At 34.5% G+C, this 11,822-nt stretch overlaps 1 non-coding gene across 1 annotated transcript; it reads right to left on the minus strand.

Annotated features, from left to right (window-relative positions):
• Positions 1-10,580: 10,580 nt before the first annotated feature.
• TRNAL-CAA (transfer RNA leucine (anticodon CAA)) lies at positions 10,581-10,693 on the minus strand. Its single transcript has 2 exons — positions 10,656-10,693; positions 10,581-10,625 (listed from the first exon to the last, which is right to left on the minus strand). It is a non-coding gene; the product is annotated as a tRNA-Leu (tRNA).
• Positions 10,694-11,822: the final 1,129 nt, after the last annotated feature.

Here is an 11,822-nt window from a genome sequence, read left to right on the forward strand (position 1 = left end):
TAAATAAGCTATATATAAGCTATGTATAAGCGTATAAGTAAACTATATATAAGCGTATAAGAATTTCAACGTAACTCGAAGAGACGACGACGCTTATGTACTAAATTATGGAAAAGTATTTTATTTTTATACAAGCATTCCTCCGAGTGGGAATCGAACTCGCTCATTGTAAGTTCACGTTTACAGTCAAACACTATTCCACCTCGCCACGACGGCCTGTACCTACGTATTACTAATAAGTATATTTTTATTCTACAAAATAACAAAACCTTTGAAGCAAATAAAAGCAATATCTCGTACTCTAACCGAGCAAGTCACAGTTTATTAGTTTCAATACGTAAAAGCATAAGTCAAAAATACTTTTCTAAGGAAAACGTAATAGGAATAACCTATTCATGATTTTTGCACTTAAATGTTATAAATAAAAATAAGTAGTAAATAATGTTAACTTCACGCTGCATCCCGCATAAAGGCAGGATAGACAGAATTTTTCGAGACATTGCGTGTTGAGTGGCGGAGCTCAACGCTACGCTTTGTCATCCAAACCGTTAAGTTTACAATTAACGTCAACTTAATAGTAAAACCAAAGAATATCGCAAAAGATCGTATTTGACTTTGTAATATTTTAAAATAGAAGTAGCAAGAAATTCACTGAAATAAGCAGCGGTATATAGGTATTAGCACGTAAGGTGAAGAAGGTAGATTTTTTTTTTAAAACGCAATATAATATGTCGAAATGACTACTATTAAAATTATATAAAAGGAAGATTTCGAAACATATTTAAGCTTTCTTTTACAATTGGAGTTAGCAAAAGTTGCAAGTTTTAAGAAATATCTGGTCTTTTAGGGTCAGAACGCCGATAAATTTAGGATTTAATGTTACGTTACAGAAAGATGGCTATGAGGCTTACAATTGATGTCCAAGAATCTTACTCAGTGAATGAATGTAATATTTGAATATTTCAAATATTTTTCGTGAAGATAATAAGCCATTTTTTAAATTAAATCAGGTTCACACTGTATCTCGCAAACAGTAAGTCTAGTGACGAGGAAGTCTAGTGTCAAAGCACTCCCTTCTCGATTTTCCGCCGCATACTGGAGGCATTGCGTTGAATGGTGGAACTCAATGCAGTGATTTGCCTCGAATCAGAGCAAAGAAAATATAATTTAAATGAATATTTCATTTCCTCGAGTGGGTATCGATCCTACAACCAGTTGCGTTTACAGTCACATACTAGACCTAACTCTCCTAAAACTATTTTCTTTTCCCTTCTTAGATATTTAACCCTACGTTTCATTTATAACGCCGGCGTTAAGTTACCCACTCAACATCTATTATTTCTAAAGTTGAAATCAACAGTCACAATGCATGAAATTCTGTAAATACGAAGAAACTATAGCAGGTTAGGCAGAGGAGGTTTAGTGATAGGACAAACATATTAAAAAATAAAAATTTATCCCCCCCAAGTTGGAATCGAACCCACAACCGTCACGTAACAGTCGAAAGTTTTTTCTCGATTAGGAAGCCCAATATTATAAGTGAATATTGATAAAGAATATTAGTTCTCAGTTTTAAGATTAGGTACGTACCACTACCGCATAGATTGGGGATTCCCGCTGTGTAATCACTTTCGACAATTCGACTTATCTTTTAGAGCGCTTCCGTTAGGATTGCGTCTGACAGGTTTATAGTTTATAGCGTAAGTTATAGATGTTTGAATTATTGTTATTACTTTATTCACACGAAATAAAGATAAGGAAAAGAATAATAGGAATAAGATAATGATCTTTATTAGATCTTATGTATTATTTAAAAATAAATCGGACAAATGTAAGTTTACGCTATAACCAGAGCGAATAAACGAAAATATTTAATATTTAATTTCCTCGAGTAGGAAGCGAACCCACAACAGAACGGAATTAAATATTAGATATTAATTTCAGCTTAATAACTTTACGCGATCTCGAGTTAAATGGTTTTGAGTCATTTAGTCAGTCATCAAGCGGAAGCGAATAACAAATACAACTTACAAGGATTTTGTTTTTTTCCTTTTGAGGTACGGAACTCTAAAAACAACATGTATAATTAACCAGTCCTTGTGCAATTTTCTCTTTTCCCTATAATGAATCGTATTATAGTATACGAAAATTAATTAGTCCAAATCAATAATATATCAATGATATCACAGTTAAAAGCCGACCTAACAGACATCAGAGCTTCCAAGTAAATCAAGAGCCAAGTCAGCATTCAACTCCTGTTAGTTGTGGAACTAACGTCCTAATGGCTTGTAAGGAAATTGTCTTTGAACATCTGGTTTAACTATCCTGTGTCCACTCCGCAGTGGTGTTTTGGACGTCATATATAGAAAATATAGTATAATTAAATATAATGCTCTATATATTATAATTATTACAACAACAGCTTCACGCTGTATCCCGCACACAGCAGGGTAGGCAGTTGTTAAGACCCTTCGATCCCCACTTTCCGCAGAATTCTGGAGGGATTGGGTGTTGAGAGGCGGACTTTAACGCCGCGCTTTGCCTCGACACCGGAGCGAGGAAATGAAAATATGAATTTAAATAAATATTTTCATTCCTCGAGTGGGGATGGGGTGACTGGGCAAAACGCGATGCTGACTTCGGCTACTCAACACACCATGCCTCGAAAAATCGGTGGAAAGTGAAGATCGGAGTGTCTTTACACTAGAATCCCTCTGCCTATTCTACTACACTCAGAATACTCATCCATATATATGAATTGTATATATTTACAAATTACAATTGATATAAGTAATTACTAATGCTACTTACATAAACTAACTATAATGACATCCTAGACACCATTATTATCGGTCACAAAGGGATGCCGACTGTGGAAATCCGAGCTATTATTAAGCTATTGTCAGCTTAGATACACTTATTTGTAATATTAAATCTTCATTTATATAATTAAGATAAGAAATTGTATTTTATTAAATGCGATACAAATAAAACACTTTATTATGATAAACAAAACTAAAAGCGTTGAGTTCCGCCACTGCCTTTAGAATCGCAATGCCTCTAGAATTCGGCAGAAAGTAGAGAACGGAATGTATTAACACTAGGTTTTCTCTGTCTACCCTGTTGTGTGCGGGCACAAAGTGTGATTGTAAACGCGACTGCTTGTGAGTCTGATCCCCACTTGTGAAAGTGAAATATTTATTTAAATTTATATTTTATATCTTCGCTCTGGTTTAATAATACCATCATAGGTGAGAACAGAGTGACTTAACTCTTTTAATACTTTGCTTGGATGAACACCCCAATCGCAGAAAGCACGGAGAGATTGTTTTGTTTAACATTTTTCAATGTTATTCCACACATAGGGACAAAGAATTCTTGACGAAAAAAAATTGATTGCAGCGAGATTTGAACCTGCGCCTCTTCCACTTGGAAGTTATCCAAGAGGTCCGCGATCAAATCTTTGATCTGTTACGACAATTTTTATTAGTTGCGATATCCAAACAATATAATTTTCCAAGGCAATATTCAATAATGGTCACAACACGCAAGACCTGCAGAATCTGGCAGAAAGAGGACCGGAGTGTCTTAATGGAAACGGCGTGTCTTAACACTAGGCCAGGTTCCCTCAGGGTAGCCCCTGCTATGTGCGTGAAGCGTGAAAAACAGAACTTCCTGTTTCCAAAATGGCTAAACCTAAATTTAGAGGAATATAGATTATTCATTCTAATCACATTTATAAAAACGTAAGTGACTTTTTTATGATAGAAATGCTCATAATCGCATAGGTTATAAACCGTTGATGCCACCATAAAGTGACGTTAAAAATATTATATGGGATTCAGTAAAAATGTTTTATTTCACCAAATGTGGGTCACCGGAATTATGTTTGCTGATATATTTTATTCCTCTAGCTATCTACCTTTGGATTTTTTTTCTTTTGAAGCTGTAAGGACTTGCAGATGTCGATACTTGTGGGTCTGTTGGACCGTGCAATCTTAAGAATTGACTGGAAGTATACTGAATTTACTGTTTGTTTTTGCTTTTATGCGAGGAAGAGTAGATTGTATAGTAAATAAAAAATTAGAAAATTTCTTTTCTTAAAAAATATTTTTGTTGGTGACATTTTCGTGATTTTAAAGCGTTTGTTTCCTTCTGTCTAATTTTAAGTTTAACAGCCATTGTCAGTAGGGTAACTGAGACAGCCTTGTGTACTCCGTTCCCCACGCATCGCCCAGTTTTCGAAACATTGCGTGCTGCATGGCAAAACTTAACGCCGCCTTTTGTCGTACTACCAGATTAGTACTACAATTAGCTTATATTTAGGCTAGAACGAAAAATATTTAAATATTTATAATCATTACCCCAAGCTGAATTCCAACCGACGACCACTAAAATAATTATTTCCTACAAATTAGTAACATTATAGTTTTAAGCATTTTCATGGCGCCCTAATGGTGGCAGAGTCAGCGTTCGTGCAAAATATACTGCTGTAAGTTAATTCGCATACTCGAGCAAGTGTGAGACGCCAAGTGTGAACCGCGATAACAGACACGACCGCGTTGTAAGGCGGTGTATACATCATTATTATGGGGAATTAAATTATAAAATTTAAAAAAAAGCGCGGTGTTGAATTCCGACACTCAACACGCAATGGAAAAAATCGGCGGAAAGTGGAGAACGGACCTACCCTGCTGTATGTAGGATAGAAAGAAGAAAAAAGTTAAAAAAGCAAAAATAAATTTATTTCTGACTTTAAGAATGAATGTAGTGGTTTTTTCATGTTTTCATTTCAACACAAGTGTTGTGGTTTCAAATTCTATAAAAAAAAAATAGCATGAAGCCTTAAGATATTGTATTCCGCCACTCAAGACGCAATGCTTCTAGAATTCAGCCGATAGTGGAGAACGGACGTCTCAATGGGATCGGAATGATTTAACACTAGGTTTCCAGGTCCTTCCTACGCTGCTTTATGCGGAATACCATGAACTAAAAAAAAATATTAGATTCAAATCCGCAGCTATCAGACAATAGTATGGTCAAATTTTGCAATTAACGAAGAATTAAGTCTGACTATATTTTAATAAAGAATAAATAAAATTCGTAATAAATAATCTACTTAGTGATTTTTCAATACCTATGTGTTATACTTTCGCGTATGGTAGGATGTAGAAGTGATGTGTAAAAGTAACAAAAAACAAAATAAAAAAAAACAATGTGAACCTTTTATTGCTTAGGCTTTTTTGTATAAACAAAGGAAAATCAAACAATAGAAAGAATTTCATACAAAAAAAATATTTCAATATTTTTATGCATTGCTGAACTAGACCTAAATAACTTCCCACAGTAGTTTTGAGTTCGAATTTTAAATTACGAAATTTTGTTCTAAAAATAGTTAGTAGTGGGTTTAGAAAGCGACTTTCTTTCTCCATTTTGCGCTAGTATTCCAGACATATGATGTGCGAGGTGAGGGACGGAACTTAACCCTGCGTTTTTTCCATAGCGAGAAAAATTAAATTCTCGATTAATTTTATTGCAAAGTAACATAATACACACTCGGCCTAAAGAACAAGGCGTAGCACTAAATTAAGTTTAATGTAGTATTCAGTAGGAGCTAATTATTGAGGTGAACCCTCAAACATTAATATTATGATTGCAAAATAGCAGTTAATAGTCCTTTAGATTTCCTTTAAAGTATGCTCGTTAAGATTTTTTTAGCTTTACGTTGTGTACTGCACATAGCAGGGTAAGCAGAGGGAACCTGGTTATGAATTAAGACACTCCGTTCCCATTAAGACATTTCCGTTCCACAATTTCGAGCGAATTTAGGAGACATAGTTAATTTAGACATAGTTTTTTTTGCATATTTCTTATTTTTATATTAGGAGACTATATTATATATAGTTATATCCACTGCTTGGCTTTAATATACAGACCACAACATGTAAACAGAATCCCCCCTCTTAGGGAATTTTTCCACCATTTGTCGCGGATTTAATTTGGAACCCCCGGATGACACAATTACATGAGGTATTAGGCATTTGTGATTTAAATGAGGGGTCATCAGCATAGTGTAGGGCTTCTCAAAGGTATAATCCTGGTTTCCTTTATCATTTTTGATATTTATATATTCATATGTCTAATTGCAGCGTTGAGTTCCGCTATATTAAACAAGAAAATTGGGTGAAAAATGGAGAACTGAGTATTTTAACACTAAGTGGAGGAGAAAAGTGGAGCGAATATTGTCCTAAATTTGTTAAATATTATATATGTCCGTATCGAATACTTTTACTGTAAATTACTTAAATATAAAATAATCGTAAGATTTGTTTCATTTATTATAACCTATAAATATTTTATTCTTTTAACTGTGTTATTACATTATAAAAATATCGCTTAAAGCTTATTTCATATTTGTATTTGCTTTACTTTGAGAAGCACTGTAGTAGTGCATCTGTGGGTTTTATTAAAGAGGGGGACACGTATAGGGGAATTAGTAGTGTACGGGGAATTACCTCACATCAGCGAATTGCATTGTATGAAAAAGAAAATAAGACAGGATTTATTTTTCTTATTGTTAAGATTTTGAATGCGTTACGAATGAAATGTAAAATATTTTAGAAAAAATATTATTCCAACATTTTACATTGACATTTTGAGCATTGATTTACATGGACGGACGGAAGAAAAACTAAACTTTATTATACATAATTACATGAAGTTACTAAAACAAATATCCTTTTATAATACCGCCATTCATTTTTCTTCATCAAAACATCCCTTGGAATAACAGGATACTCAATTAAACTTCATTCTCCACAAGTCACCGTGAAATAGCGTCATTTATTTGGGCCTCGAACTTATCAAACGAACTGAGAGAGATTCTATCGCAACCCTTTCAGGGCCATATTTTTTCGGGGAAAAATAGGCATTTTCCTCTTTGTTGTGTAAGAAGCTATGTCAGATTCTTTGATTTTTTGGTTATTTAATTACTTGATGGTAATAAAGCAAAGCGCGGTGTTGAGCTCTGCCAATCAATAATACCCACAATTTTTTAAAATTTCTATATATTAAATTATTTATGACCTAATATATTAAATTATTTATCACCTACTCTGTTGTTGCACGGGGTCGTGGGCGGCGGTGATCACCATCAGGTGACCCGAACGCTCGTTTGCCTTGTCCTTTCTCCATAAAAACAACACGCGACCTAACTCGAATATCAAACCCAAACCCTAGACTTAGCCTACACTCAACTATCTACTGCACTCAAAAAGAAGTTAGTAGCGAATGGGTGTGGCATCCCCAAAACTTTTAAAGTAGTACAGTCACGTTTCACGCACTTTTCCAAACTTTAATTTGAATAATAATGTCTTTGAAACTTGGCAAGTTATTTGATTATATTGTTTAGAAAGTGAATATATTAATTTCCTCTTAATAATAAAGAAATTAAAATATTAAAAGTCATTTTTCATCAATCGAGGACAAAGAAATGTCCTCATCTAGTAATTAGATTTATGAATAATGAGCGAATTAGTTACAAATCTGTAGAATTAGTTACAAAGTATGTTAATTTATCAACTTATTGGCTGAGCAGCAAGTAGGGGAACAGAGTGTCTTAACACTAGGTTCCCTCTGCCTACCCTGCTGTGTGCGGGATACAGCGTGAAGCTGATAAAATAAAAAGTCCTCGAGTGGCGATCGAACCCACAAACAGTCGCGTTTACAGTTTGTGCCCCTGCGCCATGACTGACCCCTATGTTTATGAATAACACATTAAAATATTATTAAAAAAAAACATACAACCAAAAAAAACCCTAACATAAATTACTTTATCAGTATAATACCTGTTAGTAAACATGTACTGTGAAGGTGTGCTGATATCCCGTCACTTTGAATTACACGGTCGGCGGACTCGGGCTCGGGACAGGCCGCACCTGTCGTGTCAGTCACATTCGGTCTGCTGGAAATCTAAGAAGGATTTTGTGAAATGGATGAGGTTTTTTAGATTTGTGTATATATTTGTCATACTAATGGTACGCAATGAGCGTAATTAAATTCAAAATAAGAACTTTTTTCAACGTTCGAGTGTCGGAATCAACAGCACACTTTGTTTTGTTACCGGAGCGAAAAAATATAAACAAAAATCATTGCCCCTGGTGGGATTCGAACCCTCAACCCTCGCATGTTAGAAGGTGTGCCGCTGCGCCATGACAGCTTTATCTATATATATAAAATCGAAAGGTCACTCACTCATCACGAAATCTCAGAAACTACAAGTGCTAGGAATCTCAAATTTTGCATAGGAGTTACTTATAGGACGTAGGTGCTCGCTAAGACGGGAATTTGCAATATTCGACTTCTAAGGGGTTGTTTTTGGGGTCGAAAGTTTGTATGAAACTTCGTTACTACAAATGCTAGGAGTCTCAAATTTTGCATAGACGTCACTAGGACGTAGCCATGGAGACAGAAATTAATAATAACATAGTTCACGCGCGTGAAACCGCGAGCGGGCCGCTAGTAAATATATAAGTACAATTACCCCAAAAGTACGCAATAATGATATTTATATTATAAATTTGTCTAACTATATGTCTATATATTGCACTTTAAAATATACATTTAATTTAGTAGATAATTTGAACATGTTTCAGTTTAAATGCATCGACCTTTCCCGCCATATTCAATTATGTACGTGTTTGAAAAGGCCCTGCTAAAGGCCGAAAGTGAATTATTTAATAAAGACCGCTGGGTGTTAGCGAATTTATACTTCCTTTTAAATAACTACAAGTGTCGATATTTACATTTCATTTGTAAATTTCATTTTTAGTTTAATTATAATTTTTGAAACATAAAGCATACAATCATGTCATGGAGCAGGGGCACAAAGTGTAGGTAACTGTAAACACTATAGGCTATGGGTTCGATTCCTATTCGAGGAAATATTTAATGTTTTCATTTCTTCGTCTGGTGTCAAGGCAAAAGTATGGCGTTGAGTTCCGAGACTGCACACGCAATGCCTCCAAAATTCGGTGGAAAATGGGCAACGGGGTGTTTTAACACTAGGTTCTCTCTGCCTACCCTACTCTGTGCGGAATACAGTGTACATACAATACAATAGTACATACAATAGTTACATAATTTTCGATGTGATTTCCTGCCCCAACTTAGGAATTGAACCCACACCCATCGCGTTTACAATCAGACGCCCTCTGCAGTGGGGGTCATATTTATTAATGAATTTTTAAAAACCAATTAATAAATACCAAGTCCCACTTTTCGTATATCTCGTGTGGGGTTTGTTTTCCAGTCGATCCGAGTTATACGACCACTTCGTATCGACTACTGGCGAGTGAGAGACAGTGGAGTGACCCAATAACTTTGTCTTTATGCGTATCTAAACGAAGAAATAGTGTACAATAACAAGTCTTATAGCAAGTTAATTCGGAAGAAACATAAGGCCTCGTTTTGTCTTGCTAGAGCTGAGAAAGAATTATAATACACTAGCGGCCCGCTCGCGGTTACACCCGCGTGAACTATGGTTATTATTAATTTCTGTCTCCATGACTACGTCCTAGTGACGTCTATTCAAAATTTGAGACTCCTAGCATTTGTAGTAACGAAATTTCATACAAACTTTCGACCCCAAAAACAACCCCTTAGAAGTCGAATATTGCAAATTCCCGTCTTAGCGAGCACCTACGTCCTATAAGTAACTCCTATGCAAAATTTGAGATTCCTAGCACTTGTAGTTTCTGAGATTTCGTGATGAGTGAGTGACCTTTCGATTTTATATATATAGATTCCTACAAGAGATTGAACCCACAACCATTGCCCTCGCAGTCAGAATAATGTCTTTCTTAAATAGAGAGAAGATAAATTTGATAAGTTTCAAGATACAAAATTGTTAATTTTATTTTGGGCTGGATTCAAATAAGTTTTACATTTATAAAGACATCTCTGTCACAATAGCCTATAATGTAAATCTTGAACTTTGAAGTCAACAATCACAATTTAATCAATTACCAAACCAAAATTGATATAAAAATTTCTTAACTAACATAAATCCCTGGTGTGTTCCTAACATTAATTCAACTTTCTAATTAAGTAATTTCACAACACAAATACTCTGTACATGTTAAACAACACCCGCCCTAGGGGGCGCCCTGGGGGGCAGGTCGTAAAGTCAGCTCTCGTTACACGGTTATAACTCAATGCTTATATCGAAACGATAATTTTAATACTTTACACACAATTATAGGTAGATTGAGGCTATCGTGGCCTGGTGGTATAAGGGTGAGATGTAAATGCGACGGTTCTCGGTTCGAGTCCCACTCTGGAACATTAAATATTTAATATTTTGATGGTTTGTAATATATTTGATGATTTGGAAAATAATATAAAGATTATGTTAAGTTAAAAAACCTACTTCTATATAAACATATTACATGTAATGAAAATATATTTTTTAATAAGCCAATATTATGTTTTTTTTAATCAAATTTTCATCTATGTAGAAAACTTAGTCGCTTTCTATTATAGTTGAAAAATAAAAATAAAAAAATCATCAAAAAAATATTTGTCAGAAGTGGGATTCGAACCCACGCCCTCAGAGAGGACCAGAACAGCTCGACCTACTGGGTAGGCAAGGAAACCTTGAGTCTGGCGCCTTAGACCGCTCGGCCATCCTGACTGATGAACAACTGTGTGAAATAATCAATACATAACTTATTAAACATGGGATTGTTTTTTAATACATATATTTTTATCACTGAACTTTACTTTAAACAATTATTTATCGTGTTTTTTTTGGATAAAACTATTATTTCGTTATCAGTCTTATTTTATTAAAAAAAATATTATCGTCTTTAAATTGCAGATTATAAAACATTTACCTTACTTTATAAGTTAGAAAAGTTATTACACCGTTGACGCTTATTATTTTTTCCTAGCTTAGCGCTGTACCTCACACAGAACCTGAGAACCTAGTGCTAAATGAATACGATTCCATTAAAACACTTGAGAAGTGTTCTAACACTAGGTTTTCATATACCTGAAAAAGAAGTACAGGTACTATTTAGAAAAAAGTCACCTAGACATACATTATGTATATATGTACATATATTAGAATAGATAATAGAATCATGAATTTCAAAGAAAATTTAATTCAAAATGAATATCATTTAATAAACAGTTTAGACGTGTCAAAATAACTCTTTCGTTATATCAACCTTGGAAGTCGGGCTCACGAGCAGTTTCCTGGAGGAAATAAGCAGTACTTTGACGCCCATCTGTCGGTGACATACTACATCCAGTGGAAATTGGTATATTTGTTTAAGTGGATCAAGAATATTATTGTACTGGTACATGTTGAAGTTATAATTGAATTCTAATTTTGTTTTACAATTGTGTGTTTATTTGAGAGATTTATAGTGTTTTGTTTATAATTATGTTGTTATAGTTAGCTATGTGAGTTGTGACACAAATTCCTTGGAATAGGAAAATAATTTTGCGGCTCTATCATCAGCGTCATTGTAAGGTGTAGTGTATTCTTTTATGTTTTATTTAAATGTTATTCCGTACTCAGGAAACAAAATGTCTTCTTTTGTAAACGTTGCAAAATTTTAACGCAATGGGAATCGAACCCACACTTCTTGAAAACCGTCGAACGCTAAGTCAAACGTTGTGAACGGATGGTTTAGTGGTCAGAGCACTTGACGATTTCCAAGTTTTTCTAAAAGGCGAGGGTTCAAATTTCGCTACTTATTTTTTCGGTTTCTTAAAAGGTATAAATATAGACTTTTGACATTTATATATACCCA

Source organism: Heliconius melpomene, chromosome 10, assembly GCF_056956725.1.
Source record: "Heliconius melpomene rosina isolate 202511_hmr_F chromosome 10, ASM5695672v1, whole genome shotgun sequence".
In the NCBI taxonomy this organism is placed as follows: Eukaryota; Metazoa; Arthropoda; class Insecta; order Lepidoptera; family Nymphalidae; genus Heliconius; species Heliconius melpomene.